We start from the raw sequence: 12,703 nt of genomic DNA on the forward strand, positions 1-12,703 counted from the left end.
AATTTTAAGCCTTTAGAAAAATAGGTCCTAAAAATAAAGTCAACTCTGCCACTAGAGTTGAATTTGAAAAGATCTTGTCTAGGCCGGAAGCCTGGGATCTAAACTGACTCATATCCTACTTTGGGTATAGTTTGGCCAATTCATTTAAATTGTCTTAGCCTGAAACCTCTCAGCTCAAAACCATATAGAAAGTCCTCATGTTTTCCAGTGTACTGTAGATTAACAGAGGCCAGGGGTCATTAACCCACTGGCCAATGATTCCCTGGACATACTAACAGCATCCCAACATTTAGCAATGCCCTACATACATGCCTCCTACCACTCAAGGTGAAAGTAGGATTCATTTGCTTTGTTAAAGTCTATTCTACTTGCTATCGGATGGAGAAGGGAAAGTAAATCAATGTTTTGATTTCCGGTCCTATATCATGATTATGTACTTTCTATACATTTTATCAGTTAAACTTCAGGAGCTTATAGAGGTAAATGTTATTATCCTTTGAGATATGAAGCAGCAGGTCAACGATGTTGAATATCTTGTCCAAAGTCATAAAGCTACCTGGGGATGAAGCTGTGCTTTGAACCCAAATCCGTGTCCAGGATGGGTTCTAGTAACTCCAAACCACACAGCACTGATGGATAGATTCTATTTATGCAAAACTTCAGAGCCTGCATCCTGGGCCTGAGAACAAGAGTTATTATTATATGCCCATAATTATATATTGCTATAACATTGCTATAAAAAGTAATTATATAAAGACAGTGGGGAAAAGCCCCATTCCCTTTCACTTCCCTCTTCCTGGCACCTTTACTGAGCAAGGCCCTTTGGGCTAAATTCTCTTTTCATGATCCCGTACGACGCTCCACACTGAAGTGAGTGATAACAGATGACTGCCACCACTCTTTGGCCTCTGGAAAGAAATAAGATACCATACTTTTGATACAGGCGTTAAAAGAAAATTACTACCTCAAAACAAGAAATGAAAAAAAAAACAAAAAAAACAAAAACCTGTGCTGTTTCCAGTGGTTTTACATCAAAAAGTGAAAGGGTAATAAGACGTGGAGTCGGCATACCTACAATTTGAGCCCTTATTCTGTCCCTTTCTGGTTATGTGACCACAGGAAAGCTGATATCTTCTTTCTCTAAGTCTCATTTTAATCAAAATATCAACTTCATAAACTTGCTATGGGGCTTAACTAAAAATAGGGCTACGAAAGGACTCCTGCATTTAACTATTCACCTTGTTAAAATTGCTGCTCATGGTGCAAAGGTGATGCTGAATGAATTTAAGAGAGTTAAAATACAGGCCTGGAGAGGACTTCTATATCACATGTGTCAGACCCTCATGGTACCAGGAGGCAGATACTCAGGTGCACATGCTCCTACTGCCAATTCAGAAGGGTTGTTTCGATCTTGGATGGGGTGTAATGTCCATAATCCTCAGGTGCCTCATTTATAAAATGGTGATAATGGCGCTTCATCTGTCCTCCCATATGCCATAAAAGATGACGACTTGAGGTTTTATCCTATACCTGAAACTTATATGGAAAAAGCATTTGTTTGTTAAGTCCTCTAGCAGGCATTTATAATTTTCTCATCACCCAAATGGGTCAAAAAAATTCTGTGATACTATTTAGCCATTATGTCTATTTGCATTTATTATCTGTCTTTGTTCAAATATGCTGGGAATAGTAGCATTTTAGAGGCTGGTGTGTTCCCCCCAGTGCTATGTCTGTAATTCAGATAAATACCAGTAGGTGGAGAAGTCTCAGATCATGCTATGTCTATCCAAAAGCCTTTCTCTAGTTCTTTATGATGGTATCCACTTAAATATTAATATGAATAATAAATCTTTAAAAAATATAACAATGTGTGTTTGCTAGGATAGTTTAGTCCTTGTCTCCACCAACAGATCCCATTTTCCAAGTTTCTAGGAGAGTAAATTTGCTTCATTCTAGGTATCACTATACTTGCACTCCATTATGAAAATCAAAATATTTAGTCACCCTAAATATTTACCATGGATTATATCTCACAAATCAGCCTATGAAAATTAGAAGTACCTGAAGAGAGAGTAGACTTGATCATCTTATTAATACTATTAACAAATATCAGGGATCAGAAAACACCTGGTAAATAGCACATGCTCAATAAATACAGCACATACTGTGAGCCAGATATTTCTACCTAATGCCTTAAATCTATAAATATTTCTTAAGTTCCTATTATATAACATACAATGTGTGTAATGGGATGGGGTTAAAAGTAACCACCATTACTACAATAACCATGGCCACAAACTTACTGTCTACAGAAGGGATAATTATATTAAATAAATAAATAAATAGTAAATATCGGTGAAATCATTGCTATGAAAGAAAACAACAGAAAGAAACGGCAAACAGTAATAGTGAAAGCACTACTTTAGGTTGAGTGACAGAAAAGGTATTTCTGAAATGGTGAAAACTAAGCTGATACCTCAACAATCAGAGGGAGGCAGATATGCATGTTCTTATGAGAAAAAAATTCCAGGCATAAACAAGAATACACATGGAATCCACAAGCAAGAAAGACCTTGGAGTGTTTTAGAGAATTGAATAATATCTGCATGACTGAAATATTAATACAAGAAACAAGCCATAGAAGAGTACAAGACATGCTTAGAGAAGTAGGCAGTTGCCAGATCATGAAGGGACTTAATCCCATAATAAGAAGGTTATTATAAACACAAAAAGAAGCATCTGAGTGCTTTTCAGCTGTGGAATGAAATGATATAAGTCTTAAGATGACTGTTCAATGCTGCTGTAAAGGGTCTGTGTTGGGCTGGTTTCAGTAAGTGTAGGAGACTAATTAGGAGAATGGTTTTTGTTTTCTTGTTGGTTTTTTGATGACTCAAATAAGCAATAAAGGATCCTTGAAGCAGAAACAGTCATGCTCCCAGCAGGAAATAGATAGCATTTCAATCAAGGATAGTTTGGGAGGGTTTAATGTAGGAACCATGCAAGGCTGCGTATAAGGAAGCCACAAAAGAGCTCTGCAGTTCCTTGGAGACAAGTGACAGTGGAGAGCCGTTACTACACAAGGCACAAGGGCATGAATGGAGGAAGGGACAACTAGAACATGGAGATAGAAGCTGCCTCCTGGCAGGAATGAGACTGTCTATGGAGGATCCTTGTAAGTCTATGGTATATATACACTTCAACATTACTCTTCTTCCTCTCTCCAATTTCCTGCTAGTACTCTCTGCTAGCTATGAATAAATCCAAACAGAAGCCCGAAGGCTAGGGAGTGTATTGATGTAGCTTATACAGCTCAGTCTGCCAGGGAATAGTACAGGAGGGAGAGGGGTGGAAAACAGATTTGGAAGGGAAAATGGAAAATATGCCACCGAGGAGGTGACAGTAGAGGCAAAGAGAAATGGATGAATTCAAGATATCCTTGGATATAGAATCCCCATGAGGTACAGATGTATTTTACATGGAGAGTGGAGGAGAAAGGGTTTAACCATGAATGTTAGGCTTTTGATGAGAGTCATGAGGTTCGTTAGGGTGTCATTTGCTGAGATGTGGTAGACTAGGGTAGAAGCAGCAGCTCAAGATTCATAAGTAAGTTAGTGTGAGATGTTTAAACATCCCAGTGGAGATGTCAAGTGGGTAGGTGGATGAACTAGACTATATCTCAAAAGACATATCTAAGCTGTACGAATAAATCTGAGGTGTCAGCACATGCATGGTGTTAATGAGATGATAATGACTATCATCTAGAGAGAGAATTTAAGGAGAAGAAGGGAGACTTATTTTCAAGTTTTGAGATCAGATAGAGGAGCCGAACCCAGCACAAAAGATTAAGCAAGTGTAATCAGAGTAGTAGAAAGAAAACCAGGAATGCATGAGGTCACAGAAACTGAGAGAATGGTATGTTTCAGGGAGGAATGTGGGTCAATTGTGATGAATATGCAGTTGGAAGGACAGCACTTCAAGATTAGTTTCAGAAAGTCAAGAGCACAGAAGTCAGATTAGAGTGGGTTGTTCAAACAAGGCCTGTGATACAGGTTTCATTATGTCTTTTTATTTTTGCAAATGAAAAGAAAATAATGCTGAGGTTGATTAAATAGCTCTTTCATTTAGTTAATGAATTTGAATGTAGGTGTCTTTGATTCCAAAGCCCATACTCTTTCCATTCTGCTGAGTAATTCTCCAACTCTATGATTCATGCTTCACAGGGAGAAGTTTGAAAGTAACTATCGAGTTAGCATCTCACCCTAGATTTCTGCCAGGTTTGACCTTCTCTCAGATCTGGCTCCTGAAGGCAAAAGATGAGGAAAGTCTTCCCCTCCAAAGGGGGAAAATAGCATAAAATAAATGGCAAGATATTAATCTCGAGACCATTTACAGGGAGGTGTTAAGTGGCCCCCTTGGCATTAACAGCAATGAGCTTCGAATATCACTGGTACAGCAAGCTGCTTAGCTTTGCAGATAACAAGTCACAGCAGGCCCTCTTGGGTTGCAAATGTAGTCACTCTGTTTGCCAATTAACTCTTTCCCACACAGCTTTTTATATAACCAGCCAGAAAGCTTTGCTGAGACAGCAGGATCTGCTGGAAAACAGCGTTGGCCTGGGAGTTAGAAGAGATGATGTGCTAGAAGCAGTCATGGTTGTAGTAACAGACGGTATTATAGTAATAACAGTGGTAGAAAAGTTATTAGTAAGCCAGAGCCCTTGGAGGCTATTTTCTGAAATAAATGCCCATGGTTTCTGAGCTTAATATCAGTCAATGTCATAAGCAAGACATTGTTCTTTCATCTCAACAAATTTCAATTTGTCTAAGTTGTTTCTGAGCATGCTAAAAGGAAATACTCTGTGGTCATTTGGAGTACACTGCCCACCGTCCTTAATTCATTTGTGATGCTATAGACTAGATTTCTCCAGGAGCACGTGGTTCTGCATCCTGGAGAGTGCCTCTGTCTCCTGCATGGGAACTGCGATTTCCGGTAGAGGAAATGCAAGGGTCCCATGGATGTTCCTTGCTTGCTTGACCTCCCAGCCACATCTGACATGAAATCATCTCACCTTCATAAAACATGTTCCCTCATGATACTATATGTCCCTGGTTTTTCTCCTAACTCACTGACTGTTCTTTCTCGATCTGTTGCCCTGGCTCCTCTGTTCTTCAACCTACACACATTGAGATGCCCTGGGGTCTTTCCTGGGATCTTTTTACTTCTCCATATATATTTTCTCCACACAAAGATTTAATTTATCATGCAAAACAGGACCATCCTGAGAGTGCCAAAATGCTAAACCAGGAGCAAGTATTATAGACCATAGATGTCTTTTCTAGGTGATCACATCTCTATGTGGCAAAGATTCTTAGATATTTCTCTACAGACTCTGGATTCACATACTCAGAGATCAGCTACACATTACCACTTGGATTCAAATAGGCACCTCAATTGTAACATAACCGAAATAGAATTCTCAAGTTTATTTTTGCAAACTTGTTCCTTCTTAGTCTTCCCCATTCTAGTAAATGGCTCTACCATTCATTTGCCAGCCATAAAAACAGTCATTACCTTTGATTTCTCTTTCTTCTTTCCCTCTTCTCCAATTAATCAGCAAGTCCTAGTGACTACACTACCATGTTGGATAACTCTACTACCACCTCTTAACTAGATGTGCAATAACAACTGGTCTTCCTTCTGTGATCATTGGTTCTCTCATCAAACTTTGATGTACAAGGTTCTACAGAAGTTGTCCCTCTCCCTCTTCCCCAGTATCATTTTTCTTACCCAACTCCTCTCATCTGCTCTGCCTGGCCTCATCAGCCTTCCCTCTGTTCCCTGGGCACCCAAGCTAGACTCTGCCCTCAGGGCTGTGCAGTGGCCCTTCTCCCTGCCTGGCATGCTCTGATCCTCCATGGCTGGCTTCTTGACATCCACAGCTCTGCTTAAATGATACCTCCATAGGGACCCTTTCTCAACTGGAGTTACTCACATGAATCACAGAGCACAACAAATGATCTTAGTAACTTGTTTTTGTTTATTTGTTTGTTTTTGTTTTCTCTCAGTTCTCTTTTAAGAGTTATTCATAACTGGTACCATTCTAGATGCATGGGAGAGAAATTAAATTATTATATCCTATGTAGGAATTAGATAAATTAGACTTAATTTTCTCAGGGAAATCCACTTGAAAAAGACAAAATAGGCTCTATCTCTCATCATCTCTGACTATTCTTTTCAAAGTGGTTATCACTATCTGGTATTTTCCCTCATTTGTTTACTTATTTGTTTGTTGCCTATTTCTTCTGTCTAGATTATAAACTCTCTGAGAGTACAGACTATGTCCATTTTCTTTGCTGTAAATACTTGTTGAATAGAGGTACAATGAACCAAGGTGGAGAGCTAAGAGGTAAGGACTTCTCTCAGCTTCTTTCTAAGGTTGGCCTTCATTATATCACTGACCTCCCTCATTTTAATTTTTTTTGTACTATACCATTCTGCATATTTCTTTGATAATACTCATCACAATTTGTATTATTTCATTGTATAAGTGCTTAGTGTTTCTTTCCTCTCCTTAGAATGCAAGCTGCATATAAAAAGAGACCTTATCTGACTTTTTATCCTGTGTATCCCCAATGTCTCACCCAATGACTAGTATGTAGTGGCTTTTATTGTACAAATAAATGAAAAAGAGGGCAAGTCTCTGAGGAAAGAGATGTTGCTCCAGGCTGAGCTTAGCATACACCTTGCCCCAGACTTCTGAGCTTGTTACTAAGCCTGTCTGTGTGTCATATTTTCCCACCTATAAAATTAATACCCATTAAGATCTATTTTATATAGCAAAAGGAATAAAACATTTTATATACAATTATTGTATGCTATCTTAGTTTGGGTTTCTCAGAAGCAGTCTCTGAGACAAGGACTCCAGTGCAACTGATTTATTTGTCAGTGAAGGGTGCACTGGTAGAGGAGTGTGGAAAAAGAAGGTAGCCAGTGGAAGATGAGCTCTTGAGCCAGACACCAGTGTGGACAACAGAGCAAACTGGGAGAGTGTAGAACACATGCCTGGGATAGATCCAATGGGAAAGGGAGCTGGGGTATTTATACACCTATCAATCATTGATTGAAGGCTATTCCTAGAGGGCGCTAATTCCCTGTCTCTTCATGCTGCCACAAGGGTGGCAAATCTAGCTCTAAGAGAAAGCTCTCAGGCAAAGAAATGCAGGAGCCGCTGCTGGATGCTGAGCTGGTGTGTACTGTGGTAAGGGGAAGGTGGGGTGGGGTGGGGTGGAGGGGATTCCAGAAGCATCTCCTCCACATCTCTACAGGATATTGGTGACAGCCCAGTGTCTAGTACAGTAACCTGCATTTAGCAGGTACTCACTTTGTCCATGAACCCTCTGAAATGTCATACAACCTGTGGATAATTACACATATTTTTTTCTTAAATCTGCTAAACCTTAATTAGACATTCAAAAGGATCTATGACCCCAAATAGTTAATAGCCACTGGTATATGAACCTCTCTGACTCCTGGCTTGTCCCTTTCTAATTCACCCTTTCAGAACTGTTGTTGCATGTACCACAGAGGAAGCATGAAGGCTGCACCCACCAACGACCTCACAGCAATCTCAGGGATGGCTTAAAATTGTCCCCACCCATGAGGGGAGACATGTGAGCCGAGTGTACCTAGCTCTCCTAGGGGAAGAAATCCCACCTCAGCATACATCTGCTGTACATATAAAATGAACATGTTAAATAATAATCTCTACCTTATATGGCTGTTGGAAAAATCAAATGGCATAGTCGACAGAATATGTTTAAGCACCTAGCATAGGCCCGGTACCACAGCTTCTGGAGGATGACGCAGAGAGTGCGTTTTTATTCTTCATCTGGACACCTAGAGTAACTGGACACATAAGTACATGTTGGACTGAAACTTAAGTAGCGGGGAAATGAGTGACAGTGGGAATGGGCATCTGGGCCACAGTGATTTTTGGCCTCCTGGGTATTTCCACAGTGGCCGTTTATAGCCAGGGACACAGGGAGAGTGCATTTACTACATTCAGCAGGCCAGTGTCATTGGGATTGGACTCTCCGGGTGCTTACATGACCTCGTGATAATGGAGACAGCTGGAAGGTCAGAAATAAGAAGCTACTTCAGATGAATTGCCAAATATTTCCTTGATGCAGGGGGCGGGTCCCAGTAGAAACCGGTCTCCTGACATTTGCCTACAGGATGCCAAGTAGGTGTGCTCAGCTGAATAGATTTCAACCCTAGGTACATTATTAATTTTTTTAAAGTGTCTTGCCTGGTATATTTTAGCACCATCACATTGGGAAAAAAGCCACGTAGAGAAGGTAAATGAAATCGTAGGTCATTGATCTCTGAGCTAGAAGTATTTTCAAACAATTGCTTAGAAGCATAGTTACAGCCTGGAAAAGAATCTGGGCTTTAGTTACCAAAAGGCATGGGTGCAAACTCTAGCCTTCTAATCCTTAGATGTGAAGTATTAGACCAAGCTGTTCCAAATCTCAGTGTCTTCGCTTGGCAACCAAAACCATGTTGGGAGGATTAGTAACATGTGTGCACATGTATGTGTACACTTGAACATGTGTGTGTTTGGAGAGCAAAAATTAAACCTGTTATGAGTATTTAGTCCAGCCCTTCCTTTGAAATTTTATAGGTAAATCAAGATAGCAAGAGTTAAGTTAATTACCTAACTCATGCTTATAAGTAAGCAAAATAGAGCAAGATTCAGCAAACTACTGCCCACAGGCCAAATCCCACCTGCCTGTTTTTGTACATGGAGTTTTATTGGATCAGAGCCACACCCATTCATTCCTGTCATGTCTATGGCTATTTTTGTGCAATAGGAACAAAGTTGAGTAGCTGTGATGGAGACCATATGAGCCATAAGGCTAAGATATCTACTCTCTAATTCTTTATAGAAAATATTTGTTGACCCCTAAAATATAAGATAAGTGAAATTCACATTATGAGCTTGTACTCTTGCACCAATCTTTAATGCTTGCATCTTCCAAAGCTAATAACTTTCTTTACAAATATGCTGGGAAATAGTAACAGAATTGATCTTGAGGGCACCTCAGACTTTCACTACCCTGTCTCCACACATTCTTCTCTCTTCTCCCGCCATGTCTATCCTTCACAGTGTCCCTCAGGCCTCTCCTGTCCACTGCTGTATGGACCGGGGCTGAGGGCTGACACCGGAGTATGTGATCCTCTGCAACAACAGTGTGGCATGAACGGCCCAGCCTGTCTTCCTGGAGCATCAACTTTATAGAAAATAATGTAAAATCTTGGCTTTTTACAAAAACAAAAGAGGAGTTTTTAAGATGAAGCACGTGACTTCAAAGCAATTTCTAGCCTGCTTTTGCTCACCCTAATCTCCTCCCTTGGAGGAATACACTTGCCTTCCTCTGTTTGGGGATTTTTAGAAGGGAATTTGGCAAGTATTATCTTTGTTGGAGCCTGATATTTTGGAGTCAGACAGATCTGCATGTGAATTTTTGTTCCCTAGGTAACTGGCTGTGTGTCTTAACTGCTCCAAGACATTTACTGCTTCCCATTCTGCAAAGTGGGGGGTTAAGATACCATCCTAAGAAGGCTGGAGTGAGAATGAAGAGAGACAATGGGTAGCAGTGGTTTCAAACCCGAGTGGATGTGAAAACTCTTGGGGAACTTTCTGGATGCCCAAGCCCACCTTCAGACCAATTAAAACAGAATGGAGGTGGGTGGGGAAGAGTGGGGACCACACTTGGCAAGTTAAAAGGTGCTCCAGGTGATTCTACCGTGAAGCCTGCATTAAGAAAGGACTGATGGGTATAGAAGTGTTAGCATGGTACTGACTCATAATTGGTCATCAATAAACGGTAGCTTAAAGTGGGTGGGCACATGGCACTCACCTAGGACTGCCTACCCTGCTACAAGCTCCAACTTACTCCAGCATGACAAATGGCCTAAGTTAAAGTGTCACTCCACCCGTATAATATATTTGCATCACAGAGCCTAATGGTGCCCTTAAATCACATCATCAAGACAGCTCTGACTCCACCTAATGCCAGCCCCAGATCTAAGCTGGTTGCTGCTGCTGGGTGTCTGGGATTGAATGCTCATGCTCATCCATGCACAGGAACCCATGTCCTTAAAGGACCTGAAAAAGACACTTCCTGCCCTTTGGGGGTCCCCAGCAACTTAAGAGATGGTCTAGAAACTGGTTAGAGGTGGCCAAACTTCCCCTTGCTCCGCCTGCCTGCCATATACATGAAGCACAGTATGTGAGCGTGTGTGTGGGGGGGTGTGCATGCGTGTGTGCCTGTGTGTGTAAATCGAACGACTTCTGACCTTGAAGTCAGAAGGCCTGGGTTATCTCCAATCTTGTCCTGGCCTGGGTTCCCAAATGAAGAGCCTGAGTCAGATCTTGTCTTGAGGTAGTTTACCTGGGAGGTGATTCCAAGGAACAAGAGTGAAGCACCACTGAGCGAAGCATTAAGAAAGGAACGTGAATGTAGAAATGTGCTAGCAATTTGGCCACAACTGGGAGTGACTGTAGCTTGATCTCCCCTCCCCATTTGAGATACCCCTCAGAACTGTCAGCCTGAGGGAGAGAAAAAGGGAAGCATTTATCTAACAGCTCCTGTCCCTCTTTGGCAAGGGCAGCCCCTGTGGCAGGAACCTCTCCGTCCATCCTTAAAAGCTGAGCAAAGTTCTACAAGTCAAGCAGAGAGGCCCCAGGGCAAGAAGAGTCCCTTGTTCAAAGGCTATGGAGATCAGTACAGAAATGTGTGTGCAAAACATGGGACTGGGAGGATGGGAAACTGCAAAGAGGTGCTTGAGGTACAACTTGCCCACTTACTCCTGGCCACAGCAGATGTTCCAGGCCCCGTGCTAAGTATTTCACATGCATTATCTCTTTCAGCCCTTCCCCAATCCCAAAAGACTGACATCTTTCTGTCTTCATTTTATAGATAAGGAAGCTGGGCTCTGAGACATCAGTTAACTTAAAGTGGCTAAATGGGGACACTCCAAGTGACCACCTCTGAGCTGGGAAAGGAAGACTGACCACATCACTTCATCTTTCTGATTCTTGGTGCCCTTGTCTATAAAATCATGTCCAGGGCCTCTCTCTCCTTTGTGGGCTGTGACAAAGACCAGATGAGAAATGCATGGAAGCTATAAAGGGAAGTTGCATATGCAAGGATTTTTTTTTCAGAAGACAAAAAAACAAACAAAATATGACAGCATATATCCCAGGCAGCAGAAGATGAGACAAACAGGTTTCAAAGCTACATCCATGTCCTGGGCAGTTCTGCTTGAAGAGACACATTGCCCCAGGGAGCCTGGAGCTGAGGCAGCTTCTCTCCGGGGTTCAAAGAAACATCTAACTTCCACTGGGGGCAGAAGGACAGTTGCTGGCCGTGTCTCTGGTTGTCCTAGAGAAATGAAAGCTAAGAACTACAGTTCCTCTCACATGAGGTGAAGCAACTTTGCAATTGACAGACAGAGAGCAATCCACCTGGAACAATTATGTTTTCATTATTATCCCCAAGCTGCTGTGTCACAAATCACATTTTCCATCCTGGGGCATGTCGGTGCAGAGCTACCGATTGCAGTTCCCATCATTCCACCAGCTGACTGCTCCAGCCTGGCCCTGGGAGCAGCAAGCAGGTGGCTCATTAACCCCAATACCTGCACACATATTGCAAACCCAGTGGGGCAGATGCTGCGTATTTAAGGAAATTCTCCCCCATTTGAAAATGGACTGTTTACTGTAAAACTCCTGTTGGGATTTTTCTAGAAAGAAACACCATGAAACCCTTTTAGATTTCCACATCGACCTGCACTACAGCTCAGCTGACAGTGCTACGGCTGGGCATAGCTTTGACTTAACAGGCACAAACACAAACACACCCAGGCGCCCCTGGCTTTAAAACTGGGGATTTAAAGTGCTAGAGTCGGGAGCGCGGGAGAGCTGCAATGCTCATGCCGCCATCATGTGGCCAGAGGAGGAACTGCACCAGGAACAGACTGCCAAAGTTGACATGGACCAATTTGGCCTGCCCGCCTTCCGGCTCTCCTCCATCCCTCCCTCCCTCCCTTTGAAACAGCTCCTGTTTTGAAGTAATCTAGTGAATGAGAAGAAAACTGGAAGAGAAATAATTGAGTTGGGTGCCACTATTTGCCCGCCCCTAATCCTGGGTCTTTACATGTGTCATCAGTTAATTCTCACAAGTGCCCTGTGTGGTAGGGGGTGTTATTTGCAAATAGTGAAAGTAAATTTGAGTGGGAACTCAACACATTCTTGTTCTCTCTGTTGTTAATTTACATTAGGCGAATTCAATGTCAAAATTAAGCGGTTCATATTTAAGAAGGGCTGATTCCCACCGAACTTCATAGACCTTACGTACAGAGGGCGCAGAGAAAGTTATACTTTTGCTTATTGCCTTGAATAAAAATCAGTATTTTACCAAAAAAGGGGGTCCTTAAAATTATGCCCTCATCCATCGTTCTGCTAGATTGTCTCCTAATTCTTAATTTTTAGATGCTTTTGGGTGTTGTATGAGTTGCAAATACATTCTAATAATCATTTATTTGTCTTCTTTATGGGGCCTCTTTCCATTCAGAATATTTTTTAATTATCAATATTGTTTTCTAATATAACTGAAGCTGCCAATTTTGTTTTTCC

This window comes from Propithecus coquereli, unplaced genomic scaffold (assembly GCF_000956105.1).
Source record: "Propithecus coquereli isolate 6110/MARCELLA unplaced genomic scaffold, Pcoq_1.0 Scaffold234, whole genome shotgun sequence".
In the NCBI taxonomy this organism is placed as follows: Eukaryota; Metazoa; Chordata; class Mammalia; order Primates; family Indriidae; genus Propithecus; species Propithecus coquereli.